We start from the raw sequence: 9686 nt of genomic DNA on the forward strand, positions 1-9686 counted from the left end.
GGTCATAGCACCCTGGCGCAAATGCTCAAACTCTGCGCCATGCATCCCTGAGACTCTGGGGGACAAACTCTCTCATGAACATATCCGAGAATTGTGTCCAAGTCAGTGTAGCAGCCTCGACTGGACTGTCTATCTCATAAGTCCGCCACCAATCATAGGCGGCTCCCCGTAGCTGAAAAGCAGTGAAAGAAACCCCGCTGGACTCCACGATGCCCATAGTGCGAAGAATACGATGACACTCCTCTAGAAATCCCAAGGCATCATTTGATGCTAATCCACTGAACACTGGGGGATCATACTTCTTGAACCTCTCAAGCCTACGTTGCTCGTCCTCTAAAGCAGCTAACCCATCCTCGGGCTGAACTGGTGCTGCAGGCGGTGCCGGAATAATCTCGGGAACCTGCTCAACCTGCACTCGCTGCTCAGGAGTACGGACGGCGGGAGTCTGTGCTCCTCCCCCGGCCTGGGATGTGGCTGCAGCAAGGGGAAGCAACCCCGCCTGAGCCAAGGTGGTGTACATGCTCATGAACTGAGCCAAAGCCTCCTGGAGCGCTGGAGTAGTAGTGGCAGTAGTAGGTGTGCGTGCCTGGGCTCCGGCTGGATCTGCTGGTGGTACCTCGGCGGCAGCTCGCGCAGGTGCTCTGGCTGCACCACGTGCGCGTCCTCGACCTCTCCCCCGGCCCCGGCCTCTGACGGCTGCAGTAGGGGGCGCGGGTGCCTGATCATCTCGAGTAGCACGTGTCCTCACCATCTGTGAGAGAATAGAAGTCAGAAGTTTAGAATTGATGTCCAAAATATCGCACGACGAGGAATTCAAATGAAATGAAGATTTTTCCTAACAGTTACATAGCCCCTCGTAGATAAGTACAGACGTCTCCGTACCGATCAGCGAGACCCTAATAAACCGGCCTGTGTTTCGTGACTCCTATGAACCTAGAGCTCTGATACCAACTTGTCACGACCCCAGTTCACCCTCCATGAAACATGTCGTGATGGCACCTAGTTCCTACAACTAGGTAAGCCTAACATTGCGGAATAACAAATTAACATTTGTGGAATAATAAATTAAACACTGAACATACGGAAATAACAACTGTATATGAGGCCACTAAGCCTATACAACTCAAAATATGCGGAAGTCTGCAACTAAATCCCAAAACCCGGAAACTCACGGGAAACACAAGCTAATAGAATGTAGTAAACTGCTCTACACCAGAATGTCTGAACAACATGAAAGGAAAGAAAAGGAACTGTCTGCTAATGCTGGAAGAGAGTAGAGACTCCTGGTCTGCGAACGTAGCAGATATACCTCAAGTCTCAGCTAGGACTCTCCACCACGAGGATGATACGTCTGGGAGGAAGTACCTGGATCTGCACATGAAAAACATGCGCAGGAAGGGCATGAGTACACCACAGCAGTACTCAGTAAGTGCCAAGCCTAACCTTGGTTGGGTAGTGACGAGGAAGGTCAGGGCCCTACTGAGATAACATAATAAATAATGAGATAACAGAAATAGTTTAAATAAAGTCTACAACGAGAATCTAACTCAGGTAAATAAGGAAGAACAATAGTAGAAAGCAAAGGTAACAATACACGGAAAACTGCCCTCAACAAGGAATAGTAGCCGGGGGGATCTCTTGGTATCCCGAGGATCTCTTGGTATCCTCATCATCAACACTGGGGATCTCTCGGTATCCCGAGGATCTCTTAGTATCCTCAATAAGTAAGTCGGGGATCTCTTAGTATCCCGAGGATCTCTTGGTATCCTCAATAAGTAAACCGAGGATCTCTTGGTATCCCAATATATATATATATATATAGAAACACATGTGCCAGGGATCTCTTGGTATCCCGCACCCTCAGTCCAGAATATCTCAAGTACAGAGGGAACTCCCGGGAAGCCATCCCGTAGTCCCAAATTAAACACACAACAACAACGATTCCTAAATCTCGGAACAATGCTAAAAATCAGGACACGAAGTAGTAAATTATAGCCTAACATGCTTCACAGAGTACAAATAGCAAAGTTAAAGCAAATAAGCAGGTAAGCCAGCTAAACATGAGTCTCTAAGCTAGCACAGGTACAAACTTGCAGTTAAAATGAACAAGTAAACAAGAAAGCTCAATTTAAATACTTCAAGTAGAAACGGATTTACAACAATTGGCTCAAGTACGCGCTCGTCACCTCACGTACGGGGCATTCAAATATTCAAGATCATATCCTAAGGGAAAAAGGTCCCCCACACAAAGTTAGACAAGCCACTTACCTCGAACCGGCTCAATATCAACTAGAAGTCACGTTCTTGCCACGATTATCCGACTCCAAATGGCTCAAATCTATTCAATTCAATTACACATTGTAAATAACATCGCAAACACCCGGTTTTGCTAATAAATTCAAAGCTACGACGTAAAATTAGGTGAAATGATCAAAATGCCCTCCAGGACAACGCCCCAGAATCGAATAATTTCCACATTTTCAGAACCCTCGTACTCTCACGAGTCTAACCATATAAAAATCTCCCAAATCGAAGGTCAAATGCCCACTCAAAACTCAATAGTTTAGGCAATGAAGTTTTACCCAAATTATCAAATTTTTTTATCCTAAATTCGAATTCCAATGGTGTATTTAACTATATAATGATGAAATATAACAAGAAGGGACCAAAGAAACGTTACCCAGTGATCTTCACTTCAAATCCCACTCAAAATCGCCTTAAATCGAGCTCTCAATTGATTTTTGTAACTTATGAACTCAAACCCTCGAAATTTCTATTTCTGCCCAGGGATTTCCGCTTCTGCGGACAAGGGACCGCTTATGCGGTCCCGCTTATGCGGAAAACGAGTCGTTTCTGCGACTCTCACTAAAGAGCCAATGTCCGCTTCTGCGGACCATTAACCGCTTATGCGGTTCCGCTTCTGCGGAATTTAAGCCGCTTCTGCGGTTCTAATAAAAGTCCAAGTTTCCGCATCTGCGGTTCTCTTTCTCGCAGATGCGAGGCCGCTCCTGCGGAATTTCCTCTGCATCTGCGGTACCTGAAAAACTCTGCCCAAACCCGCTCCTGCAGTGACCAGGCCGCTTCTGCGGCTCCGCTTCTACGGTCCCCAAGCCGCAGAAGCGGAAAGATACCAGAAGCAGCAGTGCTGCTATTTCTCAACTTCCAAAACTCTTCCGTTAACCACCCGAAATTATCCCGAGGCTCCCGGGACCTCAACCAAAAGTACCAATACCACCTAATACCTTATTCAAACTTGTACCAATCCTGAAAAACACCTAAACAATGCCGGAAACCCGAATTAATCAAAGATTCAAGCTTAAGAACTTCAAATTCCAACCAAACACGCTTTCGATCAAAAACCTACCCAAACCTCGTCCGAATGACCTGAAATTTTGCACACACATCGCAAATGACATGACGGAACTACTGCAACTTCCGAAATTCCAATCCGACCCTCGGATCAAAAACTCACTATCGGACCGGAAACTTCAAAAATTCAAGCTTCGGCATTTCAAGCCTAAATGAGCTACGAGCCTCCAAAATACATTCCGAACATGCTCCCAATCCCGAAATCACCTAACGGAGCTAACGGAACCATCGGATTTTCATTCCGAGGTCGTCTTCACACTGTTCTGATTACGGACCATTTTTCAACTCTTAAGCTCTCATTTAGGGACTAAGTGTCCCAAAACTCAACACCGAACGTCCCGGCAAACCAAAATAGCAGAAATGAACTTAGGGGAAACAGTTAATGGGGGATCGGGGCAAAATTTCCAAAAACGACCGGCCGGGTCGTTACACTAAAAATATTGGAGCGCCGTGGAGGCTGCCTGGCGCTAGCCAGGGAGCCAGTGACGTGAATTTTCTCCAATTTCGCCCAGGACAAGGATTATTCGGCCCTAGACCTACCCAACACGTATAAAAGAAAGACTAAGCCTATTTTTGAAGGGGTAGACGCCACTTTGGAGTAAAAACAAACTCGGGATCGTGAGGAAGCGGAGAATTCTCGGTTTTCTTCATCTTTTCTAGTATTTTCAATTATTCAAAACTTATGCAATTGTTTGATTACATCATAAGTGGCTAAACACCCATTTATAATTATGTTATTTTTGTAAACCGACATTGTATTCATGCTTTTATAATAACTAGTCTCTATATACGTGCCTTGCACGTTAATGTTTAATCAGTTATTTATACATAAAAGAGAAAAAATTAAATTTGTTATAAATATATGAAAGAACAAGGAATTAGATTTATCAAAAGTTACATACAAGAAGGAAAAATCATTGAAAAGCAATTGTCTTAGTAAAACTACAACAATTTTTAAACTGAAATCAATTGTATTATCAACACAATAGTTGAATTCAAAACGAATGAACATTGTATTAAACGCATGCTTTAAAAACAAATCATGTTATCAATGTTTGTCTTTTCTGTAAAGTCTTTCGAAACTTATTCCTAAATTTTATTATAAGTTTCCTACATTAACAATTAAGTCATTTGAAGAGGATGCTCATTCAGTCGTGTGTTAGTGAGTCATATTGCTTTCAAAAAAATATGAGTAAGTTTTGTTACACATGCCAAATAATAGATTAAGAAGGAAATGTATTTATGTTAGTTTCTTCGCAGTTCTTTCAAAATATTTCTTTTTTTGAATCACTCGACTTTTAATTCGTTTACTCTCTATGTTCGCGGCCGAGATAAATATTTGAAGCTAACCTTATTTGTCCGGTTATAGTCCAAATAGGATTGGTATGACGACATTAGAATTTTATGTTGACTGAGAAGAAGTAGGCTACTGTCACAAAGATGCGAAAAGAGAAAGACCCAAAGAATTTGACCCAAATTCAATTTAGTAGGCTTGGCGTATGTGTAGTTTAAATCGAAAAAGAATCTTAGCCTTAGGTGATTTGCAATTATATCCTTAAATTATATAAATATTTAAGGTTATAAAAGTCGATCAATATCTCGGGAATATTTTAGTCGTTCAACATTTAGCACAAATTATTAACATAGATAAGTTCACATAAATTGGAACAAAGAGAGTAAATGACTATCTACTAATATCAGTAAAATTGTTAAATAACTATTTATTTCAATGTGAGATTTATTTTTGTAGTAGCTGTAACTTAGCACTTTAAAACGAAAGCTATCCAAAATTTTCTAGTTGAAATAGAAAAAAACATTTAACGGCTCCTAACTCTAAAGGAATATAAAAGAACGGGCAAACGTAAAAGTGCACAAAATAAGAAATACTCCTACGACTAAAAGGAGTTGTAATAAGAAACTTTTACGTTTGCCTTATGTGTAGTTTAAATGGGAAAAGAATTCTAGCCTTAGGTGATTTATAATTATATCCTCAAATTATACAAATATTTAAGATTATAAAAGTCGATTAATATTTCGAGGCTATTTTAGTCCTTCAACTTTTAGCATAAATTATTCGTGCTTTTATAATAATAATAATAATAATATAATATAATATAATATAGATATAGATAATATAGATATAGATAGATAGATAGATATAGATAGATAGATAGATTTAGATAAAAGGTAAATAGAATATAACAAAGTATAATTACCCACTTATTATGCTTTGCTCTAAAAGATCCAAAACGAAAAATAATGAATGAAAAGTAAAAAAAAAAAAAAAAAAAAAAAAAAAAAAAAAAAAGCATCAATTTAATTTTATGGCCAGGTATTTTTGTTTGAACTTTAGATGTTCATGTTCTGTAGGAACGGTAGCGGATCCAATAATGATTTTAACTTGTAATAGACAACTTAATTCCTAAGAGTTTTAGGAAAGGACATAATTTGCTAACTTTACATATTGTATAGGTCGTTTTGTCCAAGAATTTTATTTATTAAATTAAATAAAAGAGGAAGAAGAATGAATAAGTTTTATAAAGTTACTTGTAAAATAAAAGTCTTCTATTGTAATAAATAACTATATGGTCTTCAATTGCTTCGTTGAAAACCCAAAAAACCAGACTGGACAAATTTGTGGAGAAAGCATACAACTGCTTCCTTCAGCTATCATCTTTTTTAGCTATTTTATATTTAAAATCTTTCCTTATTTTTAAATTCGAATCTTCTCAGAATCTTTCTTTAGGTATTTAATTAACTCATTAATTATGTGTTGTAGTCCTTCTATTCTAAAACTCTTACCCTGTTATAAATAGAATTGTATTTTTGGTGAATGTCTATATTTAGAGAGATTCTAGGGTTCATTGCTTGATGGTTAAGTCACCCTCTCCCTATAAATAGAGGGTTCTATTCTATTGTAATTCATCCTATAACAATAAGAATTCTCTCCCTCTCTCTCTTTCTCAGCAATATTCTTCTTCTTCTTTTATTGTTCATAACACGTTATCAGCACGAGACTCTAACCAATTGAGTAGAAGCTTTGAGATTGAGCATAATGATTGTCAATTATTCCATGAACTTCCTTCATGATTAAATTCTGGATTTAAGGTAAGTATTTTACCGTATTTTTCTCTTTTATTCTATACTTTGATTTTAAATACAAGCAAAGACAACAAAGTTTGATTATAACTCTATGGAGTTTGTAAGAAATTATAACCACCTGAAGTGGTAAAACATCTATGCCTCGCCATGATCAAATTCATGTATGATTGTGGGCAAAGAATTGAAAACTCGTCCCATTGAATTTGCTCCATTCTCATTCTCTTAAGAGAATGTGATAGCAGTATGTGATAAGTCTGAAAGAAGACAAAATTATTACTATGAATGTATCAATGGATATGGACGTGGCAATAGACGAAATTATAATCGTCATCATTTGTGGTAATGAGAACAATAAGGATTCTCAAAATAATCTTTCACTCTGTGAAAAATATTTATCATCGATTTGATATGAGATTTTGTAAAGCACATAAAGATGATTATGGTCCATTCATGATGTGAATGTGACAACATCTGATTTATGAATACATATTCATTCTTCAAAGAATATGAATGTGCTAGTGGTAGTGAATATACCGCACTCACCTCTAAAAGGAGGTTTGAGATGATATAAGAAAATAATGTCATTATTATGGCATGAATGGTCATTGGTCACGTACCTATTGTACGCCAAAATATTTTGGCATTGTGATTGTTAAAAGACAACGGTAATGCAAGAAACAGATCTTGCATATAATTTTGACCATAACCATAATGGTATAACTTTCTCTTTAAAAGAGATGTTCACCATATGGGTGTTGATGAATATGTGGTACTACAAAATTAATTGAGATCTCTGCAAGAGCCAATTATACTATTTTGGAGAAACACAATTAATTACCAATAAGGTATTGTGTTGTAGTAAGTCTCAAAGAAGCTTATTCAGTTTCCAAAGTATACGCAAAAGCGGTTGATTATATTGAGACTATAAATAAAGAAAAGATTTAATATCTTCTATTACTACAACTTGTAGCGGGGTAATATGTATGTGAAAAGCTACCCGCTTTATTCTCCAATTTGTACTACATAAACAGAAGAATACCACAATGAAGTGGATATTTATTGATATAAAAACCCATATCATAATAAACTTGGAGTTTATTCATAATTGCACACATCATGGTGTAAACCTGAAGTTTATCAATATTGATAATTTATCCAGTTGGCATAATTGATTTAGCCATGTTAATTCAAGTATGATATGCAAAAATAAAAGAGAATTCACATGGGTAAATATTAAAGAACTAGAAAGTTCTTTACGAATTCTCTTACAATGCTTGTTCCCATTAATTAATAGACCAATTAAAATTGGGATTGAATCCCATGAATGCTGGAAGTATCAAAGGTGAATATGGGCCCATTCACCTGCCATGTATACCACATAAGATGCATCTATGAGATGGTTACATGTGCGATTATTAATAACCCGCAACATGATGTTTTGTGAGGTAACTTGCTCAATAATTTAATTTCGAGCATAATTTCCAGATTTTCTATTCAAGAAGTTCATCTTGATAAGTTGGTTTACAGCACAGTTGGTTTAGCAAAATAATTTATTAAGTGCCTCTACTTAATAGCTAAACTATTGCTTATGAGAACAAAGTTATCTATATCAGTTTGATATACGTTATATACCAAAGTATATTATTTTCTCCCCTCACAAGTGGTTCAGGGTCAGGAACCAAATAATTCCATCTTATTATTATTGATGTGCGGTGTATATTTTGATTAACACCATAACACACAAAGGTGAATTCTCAAAGTTGAGGTAACAAGTTAATTTTTTTAACATGAGGGGGAGACATGATAAACAGTTGAGAAAAAGTTACGTGGAATGAATTATCATTTATACATCTAGATCCTCGAATAAGATAATATGAACTTGAAGTTCATAAAGGATAATTCATTTGCAATATATTGCAAAGCATACCTGACACATTTGTTGGCCCAAAGAAAGTAACTATATTCTCTATGCAAATGCTCCTATTAAGTCCTAGAAGGACAAAGTCTGTGGTACCTTAAGCGTATAGACAAATCGGTTTCAAATAAACTTCTTGATAAGAAGATGAGCAAATGATCAAAATGATCACAATAAAGGAGGCAAGTGATCTAGAAGATCACATGACATAACACTTCATTAGATCTCATGAGAGATTCAAGTATCCGAAAATATGAATGAAGAGATCTCTATGTTATGTCTTTATGAAAAAAATATTGAAACTGATATAAAATGTTTGTCGACGACATCTATGATAGCGTTAAATATATATATGAGGATCTTAAGTCTGGAGAAACAATTCAAGTAGAATTTGGTTTCATATGAAAGACAAGTAGTTTTGGACCTGCAGTTCAAACACTTAAAAGTATAAAGTCAATGGTGTGTGCTATCACCTTTATGTATCTTATATGTCTGGCATGACATGAAAACTTGATGTAAATCTAAACCCTATTTATAGGGCTTATTGACTATACTTAATGGCGATCCATGAACGATTTAAAATGCTGATAGCATATGCAATTCTTGGAGAATTTTTTGGTCACGAATGACCACATCCTAAGTGCAATTTGTGCACAAAGGTATCTTGCTATAACTATAAGCATGATAATGTGATAGCGAGGATTTTCAAGGTGCAATATATTCATTCAAGTTAATATGGCTGATTTGTTCATCAAATCTCTACCAAATATCTTTTGAAGATGGTGCACAAGATTGGAATGCAAATGCTCAAGGATGTGAATTGATGCTCTCATCAGGGGGAGTTAATACGCGTTGTACTCTTTTTTTCCTTACAAGGTTTTGTCCCACTAGGTTTTCCTTGTAAGGTTTTTAACGAGGCAACCAAAAGGCGTATTGTAGATATGTGTACTCTTTTTCCTTCTCTAGAATTGTTTTCCCACTGGGTTTTATTTTAGTTAAGGTTTTAACGAGGCATATTATCTGTTGAATAGACATTGAAGGGGGATTGTTATAAATAGAATTGTATTTTTGGTGAATGTCTATATTTAGAGAGATTCTATGGTTCATTGCTTGGTGGCTAAGTCACCCTCTCCCTATAAATAGAGGGTTCTATTCTATTGTAATTCATCCCATATCAATAAGAATTCTCTCCCTCTCTCTCTTTCTCTGTAATATTGTTCTTCTACTTTTATTGTTTTATAACATACCCTTATTTTTTGGGTTTTCATATCGTTTCAATAGTGAGTTGAATTGATTTTGA

The sequence above is a fragment of the Nicotiana attenuata genome, unplaced genomic scaffold, assembly GCF_001879085.1.
Source record: "Nicotiana attenuata strain UT unplaced genomic scaffold, NIATTr2, whole genome shotgun sequence".
Lineage (NCBI taxonomy): Eukaryota > Viridiplantae > Streptophyta > Magnoliopsida > Solanales > Solanaceae > Nicotiana > Nicotiana attenuata.